This window comes from Camelus bactrianus, unplaced genomic scaffold (genome assembly GCF_048773025.1).
Source record: "Camelus bactrianus isolate YW-2024 breed Bactrian camel unplaced genomic scaffold, ASM4877302v1 HiC_scaffold_41, whole genome shotgun sequence".
Lineage (NCBI taxonomy): Eukaryota > Metazoa > Chordata > Mammalia > Artiodactyla > Camelidae > Camelus > Camelus bactrianus.
In genome coordinates, this window is record NW_027413957.1 from 7,740,107 (window position 1) to 7,762,500 (window position 22,394).

The following is a 22,394-nucleotide window of genomic DNA, read 5'->3' on the forward strand; positions in this document are numbered from 1 at the left end:
GGCTCGAAGAGGCTCGGGTGGCCTGAAAAACGCATGCGGGTTCAGGTCCACTTTCTGAGTGGCCTCCACAGCAACGGGCAGGAGGAGGGTCTCGAGAGGGGACACGGCAGTGACCTCTCTCCAGCAGATGTCCAGCTGCTCAGCCCGGCTCGGCGGGGCTTCAGGGAAAGGGCGGCTTTGGTTCTCGAGGATGCCAAGTCCAAAGCGGGAGAACCATGGGCAACGGGAGTCGGAAGAGCGTTGGCCAACCATCGGAGAAAACTCGAAGCACGCGTGACGTGGCCCAGCGTATCAGTGGAAGGCGGGGCGGGGCGGGGAGGGGGAGGGTGGCGGGAAGCACGCAAAGATGATGACACAGAACCGCATTCTCATCTCTATCACGCTGTACGAGAGTTTCCACTGAGACATGCTCCCCTTCCCCTGGTCTCTCCAAGGACGCGCATTTCTACCAAAAAATCACCCCCATTCAGACTTGTCGGCTGGCCAGATCAGCATACTTCCACGAAATTCGGCCTGAAGAGGGACAGACGTCCACGAAGCATAGCCATCGCCCCTAGAGGCTCTCGGACACCCGCTCTGCTGGAACGTTTCCTAAGGACGGCAGACGAAGACGGTCTCCACATGCTTTCCAGGAGACGTTCCTCAGAACGAGACCGTGACTGTTCCGAAGCCCGAATCGGTCACAGCAAATGTTCACGAGGAAGTCACGGTGAACCATCTGGGACACCAGTCTTTCCCAACCGGTCCACGTAGGGACACGATTTGGTCCTAGCCAGAAACAGACACTTTCTCCTCACAGCATCCTTTTATTTTAATATAATTTAATTTAATTTATTTTATTTTATTTTATTTTATTTTATTTTATTTTATTTTATTTTATTCTGTTTCATTTTGTTTTGTTTTATTGTATTGTATTGTATTGTATTGTATTGTATGTTTACATATGTACGTATGTAAGTAAGTATGTATGTATTCCGGTCTGTCTGTCTGTCTGTAGGTCCATCCATCCTCCGAAGGTATACCAGTCATGTCGGCCAACACACTGACAGATCTCGAGTCTTTTCTGTCAGAAAGATATTAAAGCACGTCCCCTTCGACTCATGGAGCCAGGAACGAACGCTTCCGTATCTCATCTTCTTTGGAAACGATCTAAACATTCCAGGGACGTCGCCAGATGCTTCAGTTGCAAGGGACCAAAAACTACGTGGAGGAGGCACCAATTTTTCAGAGATGGACCGCCTCCCACACACACACACACACACTACCCCCTCGGACTGCTTGGGGTGTGAACACTTCCTGAGACTTGAGACCGAGCCAACCATCGCTCCCAGACTCTTTTTTTTTTTTTTTTTTTTTTTTCCTGGCTGACACGTTTCATGACAGAGATAACCCACAGGAACTTAATGGATTCGGGGTAAACCTAGGGAGGCGAAAAGTTTCACCTCGAATGCTGCTCGTCACAATCAAGACATGGCTCTTTTCACGAGACCGATCCCTTGACATTTGCTTTTCTGGATGAAAGGATCTGTCCTAGATCATGTCAACCTGAAGGAAAACATTTGGGTTCCTTCCTGTTCGCATTCCCTGCCTGCATGTTCCCTTGAAAACCAGTTCCATAGAGCTCTTTCATGAATGAACTCTGGCAAGTGTATGTGGAGGAAGAAACATGCCAGGCCTACAAGCCGGGGACATACACAAGTGCCTACATGCATACATGCATACATGGGACCGAGCCCTTTCCAGATCCTTGGACGGCAGTACCATAGAAATGAGGATGGCTTCCACAAGACTCTCAGGCAAGCCAAGCTCTTTTGCGAAAGCGATAGCTTGTGCACAAAGGAGAAGGTGGCATGAGGGGAGAGGGAGGGGGAGTGCCAGCTCCCTGAGCAGCAGGGGCCATGCTTTTCTACCTAAAGGAAGGGCTTTGTCTCAGGATCACTGATCACTTCCACAAATCATCCGATATCTTGGATCGGCCGCAGGCGGCTCCAGGGTGAAGAGCCATCGCCCCAGGCTCTGTGGGGAATAGAGAAGACTTCCGTGAGGGGAAAGAAACGCATGAGAATTTTCTGCAAGAAAGCTCAGGAACAGATAATGTAAACACGGAGGGTTGAGCTTCCTGTCTCGTGACAACTAGGTCTACTGGGTCATGTCACAGAGAGCAAGCGAATCCTTTATTCCCCTGAGCCTTTTTCTTTTTCTTTCTCTATCTTTCTTTGTTCTTTGTTCCCTTTAGAGTGTGTGTGTGTGTGTGTGTGTGTGTGTGTGTGTGTGTGTGTGTGTGTGTCTGTGTCTGTGTGTGTGTGTGTGTGTGTGTGTGTGTGTGTGTGTGTCTGTGTGTGTGTCTGTGTGTGTCTCTGAAACTCAGGTACTGCCCTGTCTCATACAGACGAGACCAGCAGATCGACATGACCAGAGATTTTGTAGCTTTCATTTAAAAACTATAGGTCACTCACGAGTCGGGTAGGACGGGTGCTGCGTCCAGCGCAGCTCGGGACCGTGTCTGAGGACGGGCGACGCAAGAATTAAGAAACAAAGAGACCAAGTAAAGAGCGAAAATGGGACCAGGGGACTCAAGGTCTCGTGGATCTAGAGTGCCAAAAGCCTGGTCGACATCCTGTTTATTGGGAGTATACGGCTCAGGGAAAAAAAAAAGAAATGCGATCAAAGAGGTGGGGCTTTAGATATTTCATGCCAGAAGCACGAAGTTCTGCTTGCTGGCTAACTGATTCATTTCAGGCCTATCCCTTCCAGGAACAATCACCCTCCTCGGGGGATGCAAAATTTCTAAGTGTATCCTGTGATTGCCTCTGGGACATCTCGAGATAGCAAATATTTCCCCGGGGTTAAACCACATGCTTTCCTGCCAGAACCAAGTTCTGTTAATGGATGATCTGGCTTCCCATGACCGTCCATTGTTTTACCCTAAGGAAATATCTGCCATCTGTTGCGCCCTCACGGTCAATCTCAGGATTGCCCCTCACACAATTTCTTGAGCATCATACATGTTATAGGTCATCGACTGTGTAAAACATGAAAACAAAGCAGGCGTGTGCATTTTTAAGCAAGTAAGTGTGAATGTAAGATTTTACGCTCATGGAAATGCTGGTGCAGCTTGGTTTCTAGTTGCTGGTTCTCCAGCAGCTTGTTTCCCAGCAGACGCGTAGGACACTAGAGAACCCACTCACTCAGAAAGAACCGATGGGACGGGTAAGGTTTTTCGGCTCAGAGGGTGAAAGCTTTTAAACTCTGTGTGGAAAAAAGACGTTTCAGGTGTATATTTCTCCTTAAGAAGGCTGCGAATTAGAGTTTCGACGAGGGAGACCACGCAGCAGTGTGTACGTTTAAAAAGGCCTCCGCGTGCCCCTCCCCACCCTTTTTTGTTTGTTTGTTTCTTCCATTCGGTTTCAGGTTCTACCTGATTCAGCCCCCTGGCCTCAGTCTCTGGCCACTGTGGGCTATGCAGACAGACGTTTCTGACGTTGTCGAGATGGACAAGATAAGGAGGGTTCCCCCCAGAGAACTGGGCCGCTGCTTCTATGAGATCAAAAAGCTGACCTACTCATCCAGTTCTATGTTTAGAAATTTGCTCCTTTCTGGGAAAGCGTAGAGCTCTGCGGTAGAGTGCGTGCTCAGCATGCACAAGGCCTTGGGCTCAGTCCCCAGTACCACCACTGAAAACGTATAATAAATCTAAATAATTAATTGAAACGTAGATAAAGACACCTAATGACCCGTCCCCCCTCCAAAAAGATAAAAACTTCTTGTTAAAAAATTTTTATTTTATTTTATTTTTTTATTTTTTTAGTTAAAAAGGCAGGAGGAGGACGAGGACGAGGACGAGGACGAGGAGGACGAGGATGAGGAGGAGAAATTAGCTTCTTTCCAACAAGGAGATTTCCAGGTCAAATGGAGAGCCAAATATTTCTATGTTCTAAAACTTCAGCTTTCCACGTATCCTGGCGTCAAAACGTCGGCACGGGTAAAGATTGTTCATCATTCTGTGACTATGCACTTCCTGCATTTTGGAGTGTTCATCTGTCCTTTCTCTTAGGAATAGATGATCATCAGAAATAGCAGTTCTGTTGATTAAACCCCCTTTTAACATATCGTTGTTTCCTGGTCACTAAAGTTACCTAATAATCACTTCACAGTCTATGGAAGTCAAATCATTGTGCTGTACACCCGAAACTGATAGAGGGCTGTATGTCAAACCTATGTCAATAAAACTGAAAAAAGAAAAGAAGAAGAAGAAAAGAAAAGTCTGCTTGCTCGGGGCATCCGGTAAAGGCCCTCTTTCTGAGCGCACAAGTCAACCTCGGGCCGATTCACCCTGTCCCTGAAGAAGGGCAAAAATCCTCCACTCTATCTCCCGTTAGGTCCCGGACACTAGCCAGAGTTCCTCCTCCCTCAACCCCCACCCCGTTCCTGCGTCACACTGTGTGGGCTCAGGCACACAACCTATCGCTTTCCTTTAGCGTGTGGAATGAATATCGCCCGAAGGGAATTTCCTTTGTTGTCGTTTAAATAAACTGACGTGTTAATAAGCGCTCTGGAGGGACACATTCCCTTTGACCTGATCAGCCATAGTGACATCCCATGACCCAGGAATGTACAATATCATGGATTGGAAAGGATCTTAGAATTCAGAAATCATGGTGACGTGGGTCTGATGACCTAGCTGGCTCCATACAAACCAAGAGATGAAGGTGCCCAACGTTTTCACTCGATGCTGCCTAAGTTCTTGACAGTCACTTTAAAAAAGGAAAAGGAAAATTTGCATGGCACGCTTAGTTTTGAGAATGCTATCTGACTGCATGGTGGAACGCAAGGAAAAGCCGTGACGCTCGCCCACGGTATCGAGAGAAACGCAGAACCGTGTTTCTGGTAGCTTTCTTCAACGCTGCGCAAAGGCGGGAGCGACCGCTACCTCACGCAGAGGAGGAGAGGACGGGTTTCTCGGCCCCGTCACGCAATGCCAGGCAGAAGAAGCCTTCTCCGATGAGACAGAAGCGTGTCAAAGCGCATCCCTGCGTCGAAGGCTTCGGTTTCCCGGGGAAGGGGGTCGAGCCGAGGGACCCAGGCCCCCACGTCAGTCAGTCTTTCACTGGATTCACTGGCCTCGCTGTTACTCCTCAGCGATGGCCCCTCAGATTGCTCTCGTGTGTCTTTACCTTCTGGCTTTAGGAAGGACTTTAAACTTCGGCTGAGGGGCGGGACACCCAGAAGGGTTCTTTCAGTTCACCCCATCTTAGGTATTGCCATATCCAACACGTTGGTTTTCATCCCATCGTGGACCTACCTACCGGAGAGTTTCGCTGCTTAAAAGTCCCCTGTGCTCCACCTATTCATCAACAACCCCCCGCCACAACACACACACACCCGCACACACACACACCCACACAGACAACCTTCACCACCACCACCCCCGACCCCACTCATCTTTTCACCCTCTCTGGGGCTTTTGCCCTTTTGAGAATGAATGTCATCCAGAGCCGGTACCCTACAGGATGCCACCTTTTCAGATTGGCTTCTTTCAGGGAGTCAGGGGCACGCAGAAACGGCCCCGCCTGTCTCCCACAGGTCTCTCGGCTCCACGGGTCCCTGGTTTCCTTTTTAGAGCCAAATCACATGCTGTGGCACGGACCTAGCCCGGGCTACGTGTCCCTTCACCTCTTGAAGGACGCGTCTGTCCCGGTCGCCTCCACGGTTCCGGCAGTGATGAAGCAAGCCCCTCCACACCCCCACCCCCACCCCGCCCACCGTCCAGGTCCGTCCGCGTTCAGGTTTCCGCGTGGACGGAGCCCCGAGGGCTAGGCCTCAGGGTGAGAGTGGTATGGCGGGTGGCAGGTGGCGCACTGAAGGGTCCCAAATCCGGAGGATGCCGGCAAGGAAGGTCGCCAGGTCAAAACCTTCCTTCCCTCCCTCCGTCTCCTTAGGGTGGATGGCTGGGCCCGTGAATTCAGAGAGGACACGAGACACATGCTGTGAGCCGAGATTTCCAAGCCAGGAGACCTGGTGGAGGGTAAAGAAACGAGTTGATTGGGGGGGGGCGGGGGCGATGGGGGGGGGGGGCTCTTAGGACTGCAGCCCAGGAGACACAGATGCAAGAAAGAAGCACTGGAAGTGTGTGTCATCAGACTACCCCACGGGGCAAGTGGAGAAGGGGAAACGAAAGAAAACACACCACAAGAGCAAGGCGGGAACTTTGAAACGACCAGGCTGCGGCTAGCAGCTGCTGGCAGATTTGTTTTTGAAACCGGTTGGTGGTGCCCTTGAGCTTGATACAGTTCTGACCACTCATGCCCCCCCTCCCCCCATTGATGCCGGTGTCGGGACCCAGGGGAGGCCACCCCAAACATGTATGTGCCTCCGTGGCACACGGATGGGTTAGAAATGAGAGTGACCGAAGAAGCCGAGGGGCCAGCAGACGCAAGAGGGACCCTCAGACTCTTCTTTCTGTCTCCCTGAAAGCGGGAAATCGATCACTTCCGTGGAGGGTGCCCTCCCTGCATCTGGACTTAGGAAAACACCCTGATCACCCACTGAGAGCCTTCAGGCCCCGGAAGCCTAGAGAAACCAACCAACCTCGTGACTTCTTTCAGGGGCTTCCCCCCCTCCCCAAAACCCAAACTCCGTCTCGATTCTTCACGGACGGGTCACCCAAAACCAAAGGCTCTCAGCCCGGCCCATTTCGCACAAAGGGCTGATTTCTTGTCCTAAAACGGAGAAAAGCTGCCTGCTTCGGGGACACATGAGTGCTTGAATGAAAGACAGTAGGTTCCCTGTCGCTCCTGCTCAACGATCCGTCTGGGGTCCATTTTTGGATCAGTCAAGCCCAGAGAACTCAAGATGTGTAGAGGGAGGGGACAACGTCCCCCTCCCTGAAACAGGACTATGTCTGCAACAAAGTTCCTCCCACTGGCCGTCCAGCTCCATTTTGGATGACTGAATCCTGGTTCACCTCATTTGGGTGTTTTGTTTTTGTTTCTGTTTTTGTTTTTGATTAATAGACTTTATTTCCTAGAGCAGTTTCAGGCTCACAGCAGAATTGAGCAGAAAATACAGAGAGTTCTCACATAGCCCTCCCCACCCACACATATATCCTCCACTCCCCTCAACATCTCTCATCGGTGTGGCCTATTTGGTAAAACTGATGATCCGACATGGACACGTTATTATCCATCAAAGTCCATAGTTTACAGGACGGTTCACTCTTGAGGTTGTACGTTCTATGGGTTTTGACAAATGTACAATGACATGTAGCCACCACTATGGTATCCTACAGAATAATTTCATCGCCTTAAAAATCCCTCACGCTGCATCTGTTCATTCCTCCTTCCCTCCCTCTCCCCAAACCCCTGGATACCATGATCTTTTGATTGTTTCTAGAGCTTTGCCTTTTCCAGGATGTCATTTGGTTGGAATTGTACAGTTGGTAACAATTTTCAGACCGGTTTCTTTGATTTAGTAAGATGTCTTTTAAGTTTCTTCCATGTCTTTCACGGCTTGATAGCTAATTTCCTTGTCTTTCGTTCTTTTTTATTTATTTATTTTTTTAAAATGTTTTTACTGCACATATATTTTTAATTTACATATATGTACTGTTCATTGTTTCCAGGAAGGTTTAGAGCTTTAGCTTTTTAAACTTACATACTTATCAAAGGAATAAAGCCAACCACAAAAGAAGAATGAATTCAAAAAGATACACACACCCTGCTATTAACAGCAACATCATTTATGATTGCCAAGATACGGAAGCATCCTAAGTGCACATCAATATTTGAATAGATAAAGAAGAGGGGACACACACACACACACACACACACACACACACACACACACACATACACACACGTAATGGAATACAATTCACCCATGAGAAAGAAGGATATTTTGCCATTTGTGGCCCTTCCTTTCCTTTTTTTTTTTCCCCCTCCACTTTAAAAACCAGAATTTTATAACTGGGATAAACACTTCCATTGAGTCAAAAACAGTAAAATGCCAAAAAATAAACTTAATCGAGGAGGTTATCTATACTCCAGAATCTGAAATGACACAAAGAAATGGAAAGATGCCTTGTGCTCTTGCATTGGAAGAATCAATACTATCAACATGGCCACACTATCCAAAGCAATCCGCAGGTTCCATGCAACCCCTGTCAAAATACTCACGACATTCCTCACAGAACTAGAACAAACAATTTCAAAATTTTTAAGGAACAACGGAAGACCCTAAACAGGCAAAGCAATCTTTCGAAGGTCTCCTCTCCCTCCCTCCCTCCCTCTCTCTCTCTCTCTCTTTCTCTCTCTCTCTCTCTCTCTCTCTCTCTCTCTCTCTCTCTCTCTCTCCCCCCCCCTCTCTCCCCCTCTCTCTCTCTCCCTCTCTCCCCCCCTCCCTTTCTCTGTCATCTTTTTGGTCTCTTTCCTTAGGATTTGATGACTTGAGACCATCCTTTATCATTCCTTGTAAAGCCGGCTTGATGGTGCTGAAATCTTGTAGCTTTTGTTTATCTGTGAAGCTTTTGATTTCTCCCTCAAATCTGAACGAGAGCCTTGCTGAATAGAGTATTCTTACCTGTCAGTTTTCCCCTTTCATCACTTTAAGTATGTTGTGCCACCCACTTCTGGCCTGTAGAGTTTCTGCTGAAAAATCAGCTGATAACCTTACGGGAGTTCCCTTGTATGTTATTTGTTGCTTTTCTCTCGTTCATTTTAATATTTTCTCCTTATCCTTAATTTTGGTCAATTTGATGACGATGTGCCTCGGTGTGTTCCCGTATGGTACTCTCTGCACTTCCACCTCATTTGGTTATTTAAAGGATCTTCAGTCTGTTCAATTCATAGGAGAGAACTTCCACGTGTATTTCTTCTCAGTTTTATGAAACAAAGAAGGACCCAGGAAACTGGCAAAACATAAATGCTTTTCTATTGGGTTGAGCAAAGACAGGCCCTGGCCGGGGACGGGGGGGGGTGCTGGAGGGTCGGGGGGGCGGTGTAGAGAAGGATATAGATCATTGTTAGAGTGCCTGCTTAGCATGCATGATGCCCTGGGTTCAATCCCCAGAACCACCATTAAAATAAATAAATAACCTAATCAAACCCATCCCCCTCCTCCCCCCCCCCAAAAAAAAGAAGGAGAAAAGAGTGAGAGACAGAGACAGAGACAGACCATCGGGAAAAGTAGCTGCACTAATACTTCCAAGAAACAGGACAACATAAAGATAATGGAAGAAATGCTGGATAGTGAACAGCCACGGGTGGTTGGCACAGACCCATAGCTTCTGGACTCGCTAAAAAAAAAAAAAAAAAAAAGAATATGAGAATCATATGGATCAGGAGATTGGGTCTGAATTTTGTGCCGTTTGACTTGTGCCAGTTACAAAGGTCATGCATAAGGAAGATGACTGGCTACTTTATTGTCTGAAATGAGACACTTGAAAGTGAAAGGAGGTGCTATACAATCGTGCCTGGACTGGGATTTTTCTAAGGGAGCCCAAATCCTTTACAATATATATCATGTTTTCAAAAATGAATATCATTCCTGGACAAGATTTAAGCAATTTTTTTCTGTGTTATCAGTAAACATTTTTAAAAAATCAGTAAGAAAGGAAGAGGGAGAGAGAAAGAGAGAGAACAGGAGTAACTATACGCGCGCGCGCGTGCGTGCATGCATGTGTGTATGTGTGTGTGTGTGTGTGTGTGTGTGCGCGCGTGTGCGCGCACGTGTGTTGAGGTGGGGGCCTAAAAGAGGGTGAGGATTCTTTTCATCGAGGTCTGTTTGTACAGAATTCTCTCCTTCTCCGCTTTACACTGTGAAGGAAAAGCCCAGCTGGGCTAACAAGCTAAGTCGCAAATCTAAGTGTAACAAGTGTCGGATTACTGATCTGAGTTCTGCTGGGCTAACTCGTAAATCTAAATTAATAAGTGCCGGTTTGCTGATTCCCTGTTCATATTTTGCTAGCCAGCTGGATTTTCAAAGAGACATATCTGGCCTTGAAATGTTGGTTTGCTGCCTCACTGCCTCTACTTTCGTGATAATGATGTTGCTAAAGCTATTGCGTGCCTATTGGCCGAATACCCCAAGCTGGTACTTAACCCTATAAAACCTCATGTGCACGTCTTGGAGGTGCTCAAGGCTTAGGAGCAGAAGCCCCTCTGAGCCCGCCGGCGTAATAAATCTGAGTACTCCAACCCTCCGAGTGGTGCTTGTTTCTTGGCTGGCCTGTCATTTCCATAACAGCACCGTTGACAATAAGAACGTCACTCTCGTTCCGGCATAAAGAAGACATCTGGGGAGGGTGGGGTGGGGGGGTGGGGTGTAGATCTATGTTATGTCCTGATTCCAGGAAGGAAAGGGGCAAGAGTCGGCGTGCCCTTCTTTCTGGGGTATCTGTCTGTTCGCTTTTGGTGTTCTGCTGGTTTGGTTATTTCAGCTTTCTGTTTGGTTCCTTTCACAGATCCAGTGGCTCAAAACAGCATTCTGATTTTCTTTTCTCCTGGGGTTTGGTTTTTGATAGGTAGAGGGACAGGGCCCACGCAGGGGTGGGGGTGGGGGGGTCACTGTGCCGGAGAAAGGGAGGCGGCTGTGGTGAAATCATCGAGCAGAGGGGATTTCTACGAGAGGGACTCTCCGAAGTGAATGGGGTCCAAGGAGATCAGCAGGGTTTCTGTGTGCTCGTTTGGTTTTGTTCGTGCGTGTGTTTGTTTTTTCTGGACGAGGCCAAAGAACTCTTCAGGTGGAGGTGTGTGTCCAAAGGGTCTGACAGGATGGGAGGATGCGGGGCGAGTCAGTCCATGTGCCCAGAAAGAGAGAGAATCTGTCATAGCTGAGACTCAGGCCTTTTTCAGACCTCGGCCCAGAGAGCAGTTCGGCTCCGAGCATTCACGGAGAAGTTCGCCGCCACCTCAGTCCTGTCCCCCACCCCCGCCCTCCCCCACGCCTCAGCCCCCAGTGAAGGAGGAATCATGAAGTGGCCGCACTTAGGCTAAGCCAATTTTTGGCTTTATGCTTACTGCTTGCTTTTAGAACGATCAGCAAACTCGACTGACCAGACACCGCTCCCAGCTCCAGGCCCACTGTTAAAAACAGCTAAAGTTGTCGATTCTAACTGTTTGATTTGACCTTCCTCTGATCGTTCAACTTGACAATCATGTTTGGCGTCTGAGTCTTTCCCCAGGAAGGGAGTCACGGGAGGATAAGCTCAGGAGAACGACCAGCCCCCTCCCACCCCCCACCCCCCACCCCGAGTTCCTCCGTGGCGCTGGTGCCACCAGGTGAGTCTGACCAGATAAAGAAGGTCACGGGCTGATGACCTACTAGACCACCAGGAGGTCCCATGTTACCAGACACTCATCCAGATTTAGGAGGAAGTTTCATCAGAGACCCTTGTTGATCATGAGCACCTTTTGTGCTCCCGCCTGTTGTGATTCCCTTTCATGCTCCAACCTGTTCGTCCACAGAAGCATGAAACCCCAACCCCAAGACGGGTTCACAGTTTGGAGGGCACTAGCCTGCTGTGAGTCCCCTTTGCCCAGCAAAGCAATCAAGCTGCCTCTTTTCTTCTAAACTCTAAGACCCTGTCTCTGGGTTATTTGGCTCGTCAGGGACGGGGTGGGGGAGGGCGATCTTTCGGCAACACCCGCAGAAGTTTCCCTGAGTGGCAGGAACCAGCGTGGCCCTCAGGCCTCAGCCCCGCAGGCAGGCAGGCAGGCAGAGTTGGAGCGACCGTTGGTCCCGCCCCCGCCCGCGCACCACCACCCCCCGCCCCCGCCGCTGCTTCCGCCGCCGCCCCCGCCGCCGCTTCTGCCGCCGCCGCCGCCGCCGCCGCCGCCGCCGCCGCCGCCGCCGCCTCCCAGGCCTTCTCCACCGATCGGTCCCAAATCGACTGACTGTCTCCTGGAAGCGGGGGCGGGGACGTCAGGAGGATCCATTCGGCAGGGCCTCGTTCAATCGCTTCATTCAAATGCAGAAAGCTCTGTGCTCAGGTCAGAGCCTTTGACTTGGCCTCCGGCTCCTCTCTGTTGAACGGCTTTTGTTCTTTGGTTTCAATTTCCCCACCCTTAGGCCACCCCGTCCCAACTGCACGGAGGGAGGCGGGAGGGAGGGGGAGAATCTCGCCTGGTCTCAGGCCAAAGGAGTCCCCTCCTTTTCCTAATCTGGGTAAACCCCACTACACCGTTTGAGAATCATGGAAGGGCATGGAAGCAGACCTCTGACTTGATAGATTCCTCTGGGATGGGAGACTTTAAAAAAACAAAATTCTTTTTCCCCTGCTTCCAGGGAGGCAGAAAGGAGGGCCAGAGTGTTCCTCTTGCCTCGGGCAGTTCTTTGTTTGTTTCTTTCTTTCTTTTGTTAAATCATTTTTTTTTTCCTTTTTTTCTTCCAGTTTTATTGAGACAGAGTTGACATACAGCAGTGTATACTTTTGGGGGGGGGCGGGGAGAGGAATTCGATTTTATGTATTTATTTTTGACCGGAGGTACTGGGGATTAAACCCAGGACCTTGTGCTTGCTTGCTAAGCACACACTCTACCACTGACCTATACCCTCCCCCTTGGCCAGTTGTGAAGTCCCTTTCATTCAGCATAGTCCATCGGGCACATTTTGGGGCAGCCTACTCTGGACCCCAACATTTCCCTATTCTGTAACTTCCCTGGAAGTTTTACACATTAAAAGCTGGGCTGTTGACTGTGCGTGTGCGTCCATGCGTGCGTGGGTGCGTGCGTGCGTCTGAGCGTGCATGCGTGCGTGTGGTGTGGGGGCAGGAGGGAGGGAATAGTTTCCTAGAGGGCCTGCGTTTCATGGACCCAGTTTCTTAGTTCTGAGAACAGGTCTGTTCAAGGAAACAGTTGTAGTATCTCGTCTCAGGAGGCGGTGGTGTCGATGGGCTTCTGAAGCTAGGCCTAGGGAGCAAGCAGTCAGGTATCGCCTAAGAGGCACTTGTGTGGAAAACCAAAGTACAGCACAAAGGTTAATCATTGGAGCAGATGAGAAACCAGATTCAGGGCCGGGAGTAGGGGGTCAGTCTGGTAGGAGATTTCCACACATCGGGGTCATCGAAACGGCTCGAGCAGTATGAAATGCCTCTGATGATGTCCTGGGGTGTTCGGCTCAACTCTCTGAGCGGCTCCTCCAAAAACAGGCCCTAGGATGGTTTCCACAGGAGCTGTTGTGGCCATTTCTCTGACGTTTACCTCCCGTTGCCCAGCTTCAGTCTGCAGGGCTTCAGGAGACGGAGCATTTTAGTACTCAATGATGCCAAGACAAAAGGGTGAGAGAAAATGGGAAACGTTCGTGGAGATGGTCCTAGGCAGATAGTGGAGGCAACTAGAAGACTTTCAGTCTCCGGGCCGGCTTTCAGGTTGAGACAAAAACCCTAAGGCAAGCGCTTGCTGCCACAGCACATCGACTAACACGGGAACCATCCAGAGAAGATCAGCACGGCCCCTGAACATGGACGACACACACACATACGTGAAGCGTTCCGTAGCTTTAGTGATGTCAGTCACCCAGAGAAAGACAGATATCCTATGCCATCACTTCTAGATGGGATCTGAAAGTAAGTCAAGACACCCATCCATACATAAATAACTCCATTTTAAAAAGACTCCAAGGAACCTATTTACAAACCAGAAACAGACTGGACTCGCAGACATGGAAAAGAAACCGATGGTTAACACAGGGGACAGGGTAGGGTGGAGGAACGGGGGAGGGCAGAGGGATAAATCAGGAGTTTGGGATTAGCAGATATAAACCACCCTATACAAACTAGGTACACAAGTAGGTCCTACTGTCTAGCACAGGGAACTATGTTCAATAGCTTGTAATAACCTATCCTGAAAAAGTATACGTGTGTGTGTGTGTGTGTGTGTGTGTGTGTGTGTGTGTGTGTGTGTGAATAAGTGAATCACTATGCCGTACGTCATAAATGAACACAACATTGTAAGTCAACTATACTTCCATTGACAGAGAGTTCCTACAATAAACAGGCAGGCAGGCAGGCAGGCAGGCAGGCAGGCAGGCAGGCAGGCAGACAGACACAGACACAGACACACACACACACACACACACACACACACACACACACACACACACACACACACACACGCCCCACAGACACAGGGGAACCCTAAGGAAAACGAGTAGCACTAGTATCTCTTATCCATGCATGTCTATCCCAGTTTAATGGAAACCTAAGTTTTTGCCTCCAAGTCAATGATGCTAATAACTCTGCTGCCAAGAATAGAAAAATCCTCACGGAGGATTTCTGAATCCCAGAAGGGTCAGGGAGGGAGAAAAAGAGAAAGGGTTCCATTCTGCTGACAGAGGTATGATAGTTACCATGTGGGTGTCCGCCTCTAAAAGGAAAGGAAGGGGAAAAAACAAAAGTTTATTTTCCCTTGTATCTGAAAAGAAAAAAATTTAAAACTCAATCCTCTTGGAGACAAGAAGTCGTACACACCTCATGTCACTGATTCTCCTCCTCCACCTCCTCCTCCTCCTTCCTCTACTTCTTCTTCTAGTCTATACCTCCCATGGATTCTGACGACCTTGCCTGATGATGGCGGGTGATGGGGGCAGAGATCGATCCTTCTGAGAAGTAAGTTGGCAAGCGCTTTAGTGAAGCCTCGTAGGATTTACCCAGTGAAGCGAGTGCCTTCGTCCCTGGAGGCTGCGGAAAGTATGTCCCCAAGTCACATACGCATGTGTTTGTCTTTTGTTGTCGTTGTTGTTGTTGGTGGTGGTGGTGGTGGTGGTGGTGGTGGTGTGTGTGTGTTTGTTTGTTTGTTTATTTGTTTGTTTGTTTGTTTGTTTGTAGCAGTGTCCTGGCCATGCTGAGGGCATCAGGCTTGCAGCGGGGGAAGGAAGGCTTCAACCCCTTTGGAAGTCATACCTACCATCCCAAGAACGTCTGGATGACCCCTACTATGTGGCAGTTGAATGGGGGCCAGTTACTGGGGTTCAGCGGGTCCAGAGAGAGGAGGTCTGAGGCCTCTGGGGACAAAAAGTTTGTACGTATGTATGTATGTATGTATGGCCAGTTGACTGTTTTTGCGGTCCTATAGGAATCTTCCTGCCCCTGTCTATTGAACAATGGGAGTCATCTTCCAAGTGCCCTGACACCAGACACCACGGTGGGTGAAGGAATGCGGGTGGGGTGGGGGTGGGTGGGGGAGGTCATCCAGGGAGCTGGGAGAAACCGAGCACGTCCGTGGGTCGGTGGGTCGGCCTGTCGGATGGTCGCCATGCTGGGTTTCCCCTAACCCAGGCCATTTGCCGAATGGACAGAACAGACTGGGGCCACGTGTGCCACCCACCCTCTTTCCGGAGGCTGTGGTCCACTGTGTTTGCATGAAAGTCAGTGAAGGAGGCATCTCCTCGGGACTCGGTTCCGTCCCTTTCACGAGAGCCTCCACTTTGGATGACAGCCAGCCAGCCAGCCAGCCAGCCCTCGATGCCAGGGCAGTAGACGACTGCCAGGAATATCCCATCCTTTCTGGAACCCTGAGTGTACCCACCTGTACAGACACAAGGCTGAAGAATACATGACGTTCCTTCCTAGTTGACAGCACTCCCCATGTCACTGAAACAGTGTCCAGTACGCTGACGTCATCTCCTCCCTCTCCCACACCCCCGCACGCGCACAAACACGCGCGCGCGCGCGCGCACACACACACACACACTCTGTCTGTCTGTCTGTCTGTCTGTCTGTCTGTCTGTCTGTCTGTCTGTCTTCTAAGGATGGAGAAGAGTTTGCTGAGCTATTTCGGGTGCCCTCTCATCCTAGTTCCTATCTCCAAGTTGGTTCAAAGTCCAAAAGGCGGTCAAGCACTTAATCAGATAGGTCCCTCGTAAAGAATGCCTCCCACATCACGACGACAGGCTTCTTAGGCCAGCCGAGAAGCTCCTTCAGTTCTGCGCCCATCTTGGCTCTAAGTTGATATCAGTCTGTTACGGAAATGACAGGCCAGCCAAGAAACAAGCACCACTCTGAGGGTTGGAGTACTCAGATTTATTACGCCGGCGGGCTCAGAGGGGCTTCTGCTCCGAAGCTCTGAGCACCTCCAAGACGTGCACATGAGGTTTCATAGGGTTAATTACAAATATGGGTCTATTCGCCAATAAGACTCAAACAACAAAAAGCAAAGGATCAGTACACTGGAGCTTATCAATTTGGAACAGATCACGTTACTGACACTTGTTGAGCTTGGATTTACGAGTTAGCTTGTTAGCCCAGTAAACTGACACTAAACTTCAGATTTACGAGTTAGCCCAGCAGAACTTAGATCAGTAAACGGACACTTATCACACTTAGATTTGTGACTTTAGCTTGTTAGCCCAGCTGGGCTTTTCCTTTACAAGTCCTCCAGGATCCAAGAAAGCCACGTTGGAAAACAAGTGGTGATTCTGATGGGACAGGAGATCAGTCATTTGGGGGCGAAGGGTGGGGTAGGGAGACATACCAGCCTGTCTGTCTGTTTTCACCCAGTGTGGGAGCCGTCCCAAAGAGATAACTCGAGAAGAGAGAAACAGGGAGTTGACAAAGAACACGTGCAGTGTCGTGCCCTCCCCCCCCCACCCCAGGAGAAGGCCAAGCCAGAAGTCCCTCCGGATGGCGGGCTCCGGACTCCAGCTTCCAGGGGAAGCGATTTTTTTTTTTCCTCCCCATTTCAGGCCCGGAAGAAGAGGGAGAGGCAGAGTGTCCTTCTCGGGCATCCGCTGTTTCTGAAGCACGCTTGTTGCCAAAAGATCGGCCCCCATCCCCGACGAGCCCAAGAATCCAGAGACAAGGTCTTGGAGCTTAGAAGCAAAGAGGCCATTTTATCACTCTGCCGGGCAAAGGGGATTCACAGCAGGCTAGCGTCTTCAAAACTGTGTACCCACCTTGGGGATGGAGTGGGTGGGGTGGTTCTAGAGCCATAGCTCAAACAATCGGGCATCGATCACCATCCACAGAATCGTTTTCTCATCAGAAGACTCAGAATGGTGTCACGATGCCTCCAGGTGACCCATTCTATAGAGGCTGGTGGTTAGATCTCGTTATCTCATAAGCACTCAAGGTGTGGCCTTCTTGGTCACTCAGGCTATTTTGTCAGGTCATTAGTCCCGTGACCGACCTTCTCCTCGGAGAAAGACTCAGAGACCCAGCATGATGATGACTTTCAATGAGTGAAATACAGTAGAAACAGTAAGATCGAGAGCTTCCAGTTTCAACAACAGGCCTGGAACCGTGAGCAGCAACCAGTCAGTCAGGACAGTTGACCGTTTTCAGGGCGAGCATAAGAAACCGAATGACACCCCCCCCAGCAAATGAATGAGTGAATGAATGAATGAATGAATGACCTAATGATCCTCCCCTCCCCCCCCGCCAAAAAAAGAAGAAGCAATCCGTTAGCCTAATTCCGGCCATTTTATTCATCCTCCTTCACCCTGAAGCCCCAGTCACCCACGTGCCACAGTGGTCTGTTTTCTGGTTTCCTCCACCCCCCCACCCCCCACCAACCACCACCCCGCCAACATCCCCCCATGCCCAACCACCGCCCCAAGTGTGGGACTGGACGGGGGTGCAGGGGGCTGAGGGGGCGGCAATGGCGGCTTGAGGTGAGGGTGGGGAGTGTTCCGCCCAGATCGTATAGGAAGCTCAAACACAGCTGCAGTACGAGACAAGATGGTAGATTTCTGTGAGTCCTCCCTCCTCTTAAAATCCGTCCTAAGGAGGAGACAGACAGAAAGAGAAACATCACCCTCACTCCCAACGCCTCCTGCGCCCTCGATGTGCCCCAAAACAACAACAAGAAAAACAAAAACAAACACGACCACAAATAAGTCGCTATCCCTGGGGAAGAAGGATTCGATGGCATGGGGATATCATTCTAAAATTCATTCCCTCTTCATCACATTTCATGGAAACCGATTGCAATCTATGAGGCCCTGTGAAGGTAGGGGTTGGGGGGGTAGGGAGGAGGGAGGGAAGTGAAGGGGGGGGAGAGGGAGAGAGGGAGGGGGAGAGAGAGAGAGAGAGAGAGAGAGAGAGAGAGAGAAAGAGCAGAGGAGAGGAGGGATAAAAGGGGAGAGGACAGGAAAGGAGAGGAGGGAAAAGAGGGGAGGGGAGGGGAAATGAGAAGAGGCGAGGGGAGAGGAGAAGAGGGAGAGGAGAGGAGTGGAGGGGAGAAGAGAGGAGTGGAGGGGTGAGGGGGAAGGGGGGAGAACAGGGAAGAGGAGAGGAGGGGAGAGGAGAGGAAAGAGAGACAAGGGAGACAGACAGACACGCATGCGCGCGCGCGCACACACACACACAGAGAATAGCGAAATGGAGAGAGAGGCAGAGAGAGAGAGAGAGAGAGAGAGAGAGAGAGAGAGAGAGAGAGAGAGACAGACAGACAGACAGACAGACAGACAGACAGACAGACAGACACGGATCTAGGTCAGGGATACTACACATGGGTATTCTTCTGAGTGATTTTATGTGTTTTCTCAATCGCCACCTCTATGGAGATAAAAATCGCTCCCATAAGATGAAGGGAGTCCTTCTGCCACCGCCCACGGCCCCGCCCACCAGCACCGCTTGTGTTTGTCAGGGATTCCAAGCCAAAGCACGTGGAGGAGCGGGAGAGCTTCCTGGCAGCCCAAGGAGGAGGAAAGTCCGGCAGCATGAGAGAGGTGGTTGGCACGGGGAAGCTGGAGGCCGGCTGACGAGAAGATGGGTGAGGGGGCAGGGAGGAGGGTTTCCCAAGTTGGAGAGCCAAGACGAGGGAGGGGAGCTGTCGGTGGCTGCGTTCTGACCCCGACCCCAACCCTGACTGGAGCGGATCCCTGAAAGGAGGCGGTTCGGGCTCTCTGGCCGAGAACGCCCCTCTCTTCCTCTTTGTGCAGAAACACCTTCCGCAGACCGAGAAAGTCCATCCCGAGACCCTCGTCGGAAGAGTCCTTTCCAGACCCATCACGATCCTCCTGGGCCAAGGGGTCCAGGGGATGGGGCGGGGCCTCCATTCGATCCGTCTTCCGTCCGTCCGTCCATCCACAAGATCTTGAACATCCATGTAGGATTCTGGATGGTAGCAGTTTTCCAGGATCCTCCAAATCCTTGTAAGTCCTCTCCTGGCAGATTCGACCCCTAGGTCGTACCGCGCAGCACAGGGCACTAGATTCAGTCCCTCGGGACGAGGGTTCCTGAAAAAGACCAGGAAAAAGAAGAACAGAATCACTATGGTGTGCACCAGCCAGAAACCAGCACCACCTTGTCACTCTAACAGACTTGCAAAAGGCGGGGTAGGGAGAGAAAGTCATAGGATGGCTACCATCCCTCCCACCCCCACCCCACACGCCAAGCCCCAGACCATCGTCATCCCTGCTCCCCCTCCCCTCCCCTTTCCTCTCCCTTCCCCCTCCCCCTCCCCCTCCCCTCCATCGACGCCCGCCTCCCGCTTGTACCCCACTCCTCTGAACCCAGCACCACCCACCCCAGCCTGGACGGGCTCGGCTCAGATCGGCTCGGCTCGGCTCGGCCCGGCCCGTCCGTCCGGTCGACTTCTTCGCAGGGTCTAAAATAGCGCCCGGCCGACAGGCAGGTGGCACATGGCACATGGCAGGGGAGCGAGCGGGACGGTTCGGGATCTCTGGGTGGCAGGGACACGCGGCCGGACAACCAGGAGCACGGACGGCCTGGCGTGCGTTTCTCCGCTCGGGGGGGCCTCGACCAGAGACCGTGGTACGGGGAACGGGGACACACACACACCACACACACACCACACACACACACCACACACACCACACAGACACAGACACACAGACACACAGACACACAGACACACAGACACACACACCCACCCCTTCACCCCCACCCCCAAACCTCTGACAGCTTTCGTTTGTTTTCGGCCGACCGTCCCTCGATGAGGTACGAGTGCCTTGGCTGGGGCTGGGGGGGGGGGTGGAGTTCCTCCCTCCACAACGACCCCACACGGGCTCTGTTCTGGTCACCCGAGTCCTCTTCCAAGTCAGACCACAGGCCTCCATCACCCGGCGCGAGCACTCGGGGAAACAGTCACCATCCTCATCGCTCCGCTCCACCTCTACACGTGAAGAACTGTTCCCAGCCCACGCCACTCCACCCCACCCCACGCCCCGATGCCACCCACCGCAGTGGAGAGAAACGAGACGAATCCACAGACGTGCATCAATCCGATGAAGAAAACGACGGCCCTATTCCAAGGAAGCATAGATATCTAGGTAGGAGATTCATCGAGTACTATGGAGGCGGTGGGAAAGGGGGGGGTTGCGGTGGGGAGGGTCTAGAGATCAGGCAGTACAGCCCATGCTTAGCATGCAAAAAATAAAGGTCCAGGGTTCAATCCCCAGCACCTACTCTTCAAAAATAACCCGAGAAGAAGCAAGACGGCGGAGTAGAAGGACGCTCGTAGCTCACCCTCTCCCACAAATACACCAAAACTCACATCGACGGACCCACTCGGCCAATCAGACCACCTGCGGAACTCCGACAGAACACCGCCCTCTTCGAAAGACAAAGACGCCCAAAATCTGGTAGGAGAAAAGGAGAAAAGAAAGAGTCAAAAGCAAAACAGTGCGGGAGGGCCCGGCAGAGGAGGAATAGGGCTCGTTCGCCAGACCTCCCCGTCTCCAACGGAGAGGCCGACGGGACGGTGGGGGAGCCTCCGAGTCTCAGATCTGCCCGGAGCGCCCCTTGACCGACCGACCCAAGTGAAACGGGCACAGAGGGTCCCCGCGACACCCAGCCCGAGTCGCAGGCCGGCAGCCGGGGGCCGGGACAGGCCGCACGAGCCGGGCAGAGGACCGTGGCGGCGGCACCACGCGCCGTGGCCGGGAGGGGATACAGAGCAGAACAACCCGCCCCCCCAACCCGTCCATTACGGGGAAAGAAAGGCAAAGCAACACGGCCGGTGTGCCCTGGGGAGAGGGGCGCCGTAGCCTCCATCTCCTCAGACCCGCGGCGCCATCACCGGCCCTTCTCGCGAGAAGAGAGGCGGGGCGCAGCCACAGCCGCCATAGCCCCTGGCGCGCGGCGCGCAGCGCGCGGGCGGGGGCGGGAGCGGGGGCGGGGCCGAGACTCGAATCCGCACCCGGGGGCTCTGCAACCTCCTAGGCAGGACTGAGACTCGTTTTCAGCCTGAGGCAGATATTATATATCTGCCCCGGTACCTCAGAGAACTCGCGCCACCAAGACTAAGAAGGAGCCGAGTTTTGGAATGCAGCAGGGGCGGGGCGGTTCCACCGTCTTCCCCGAGCCCACCTACGGAGAGGAGCGCCGACCCGAGGCGGAGCACACAGCCGCACAGAGCAGCGGAGCGACCGGCGCCGGGAGAGGGCAGGCGGCCAGCCACCCTCCCTCCTTCCCGGCAGGAACGCAGCATCCGACCGCGGTGCCAGGAGGGGGCGCGATCTACTTGCCCACAGGCACCGAGGGCAGCACAGACGAGGGCGCCGACAGAGGGCCCGCGGAAACAGCAAGCTGAGTTCACGAAACAGGGCGACGACAGAAAGACTTCTCGGTGAAACCGTTAAGAGCGCACCGTCTCCAGGAGAACACATCCTTTTATTTTTTTTTTTTTCCCTCTTTTTTTTTTTCTTTTCCTTTTTCTTTTTTAATCTCTTTTACATCGGTTTTACCTTCTGTTACCTTTTTAACCTTTACTTTTGAACAGTCGTATACGTTTACGGTTTTAATCCCTTTTAAATGTTTCATTTCAAGTCTTTTCATTATTATTATTTTTAAACATCCACCCCCTTCCCTTTTTCATTCTCTTGGTTTTGATCTCCTGTTACTGGTTATTCACAGGTTTCAAATATTGTTTCTCGGTTTTTTTCCTCCTTTTTATTAAGGTTATTAAAAGACGTCTCAACTCGATCGCTATTCTGCTTCCACTTACTCTTCTATTCATGATTACACACTGTCTTCAAACCTTTTCTTTCTCCCGTCTTTTAAAATCCTCTGTTTTATCTTTTGTTAAAATCTGTTCTATTTCCGATTACCTTTTAAAAATTTACTTTTGAAACAATTGTATATTATTTTCTGATCTTTTCTATTTGTTTTTAAAGGCTTTTAGAAGACGTCTCAGCTCAATTGCTATTCTGCTTCAACTTGCTCTTCTATTATTGATCGTACACTGTTTTCAAACCTTTTTTTCTCCATTCTTTTAACATCCTGCCCCCACCCCCTCTCTCCCTCTCCCCCTCTGTCTCTGTCTCTGTCTCTCTCTCTCTCCCCCTATCCCCCTCTCTCTTTTAAAGTTTTATGCCTGCCTAGGCTTTCGATAAATACATAAACTCCTTAAGGACACCAATAGATAACTGATACTCCTTAAGCCACAGTGCCAGAGAGATAGGAGCATTATGAAGAAGCAGAGGAACCACTCCCA

General features: G+C 51.1%; 1 long non-coding RNA gene and 1 other non-coding gene across 2 annotated transcripts; both read left to right on the plus strand.

Annotated features, from left to right (window-relative positions):
* Positions 1-11,798: 11,798 nt before the first annotated feature.
* LOC141576852 (uncharacterized) lies at positions 11,799-15,029 on the plus strand. Its single transcript, XR_012505282.1, has 3 exons — positions 11,799-11,987; positions 14,526-14,683; positions 14,822-15,029. It is a non-coding gene; the product is annotated as an uncharacterized LOC141576852 (long non-coding RNA).
* LOC141576854 (U6 spliceosomal RNA) lies at positions 13,388-13,496 on the plus strand. Its single transcript, XR_012505284.1, has one exon. It is a non-coding gene; the product is annotated as a U6 spliceosomal RNA (small nuclear RNA).
* Positions 15,030-22,394: the final 7,365 nt, after the last annotated feature.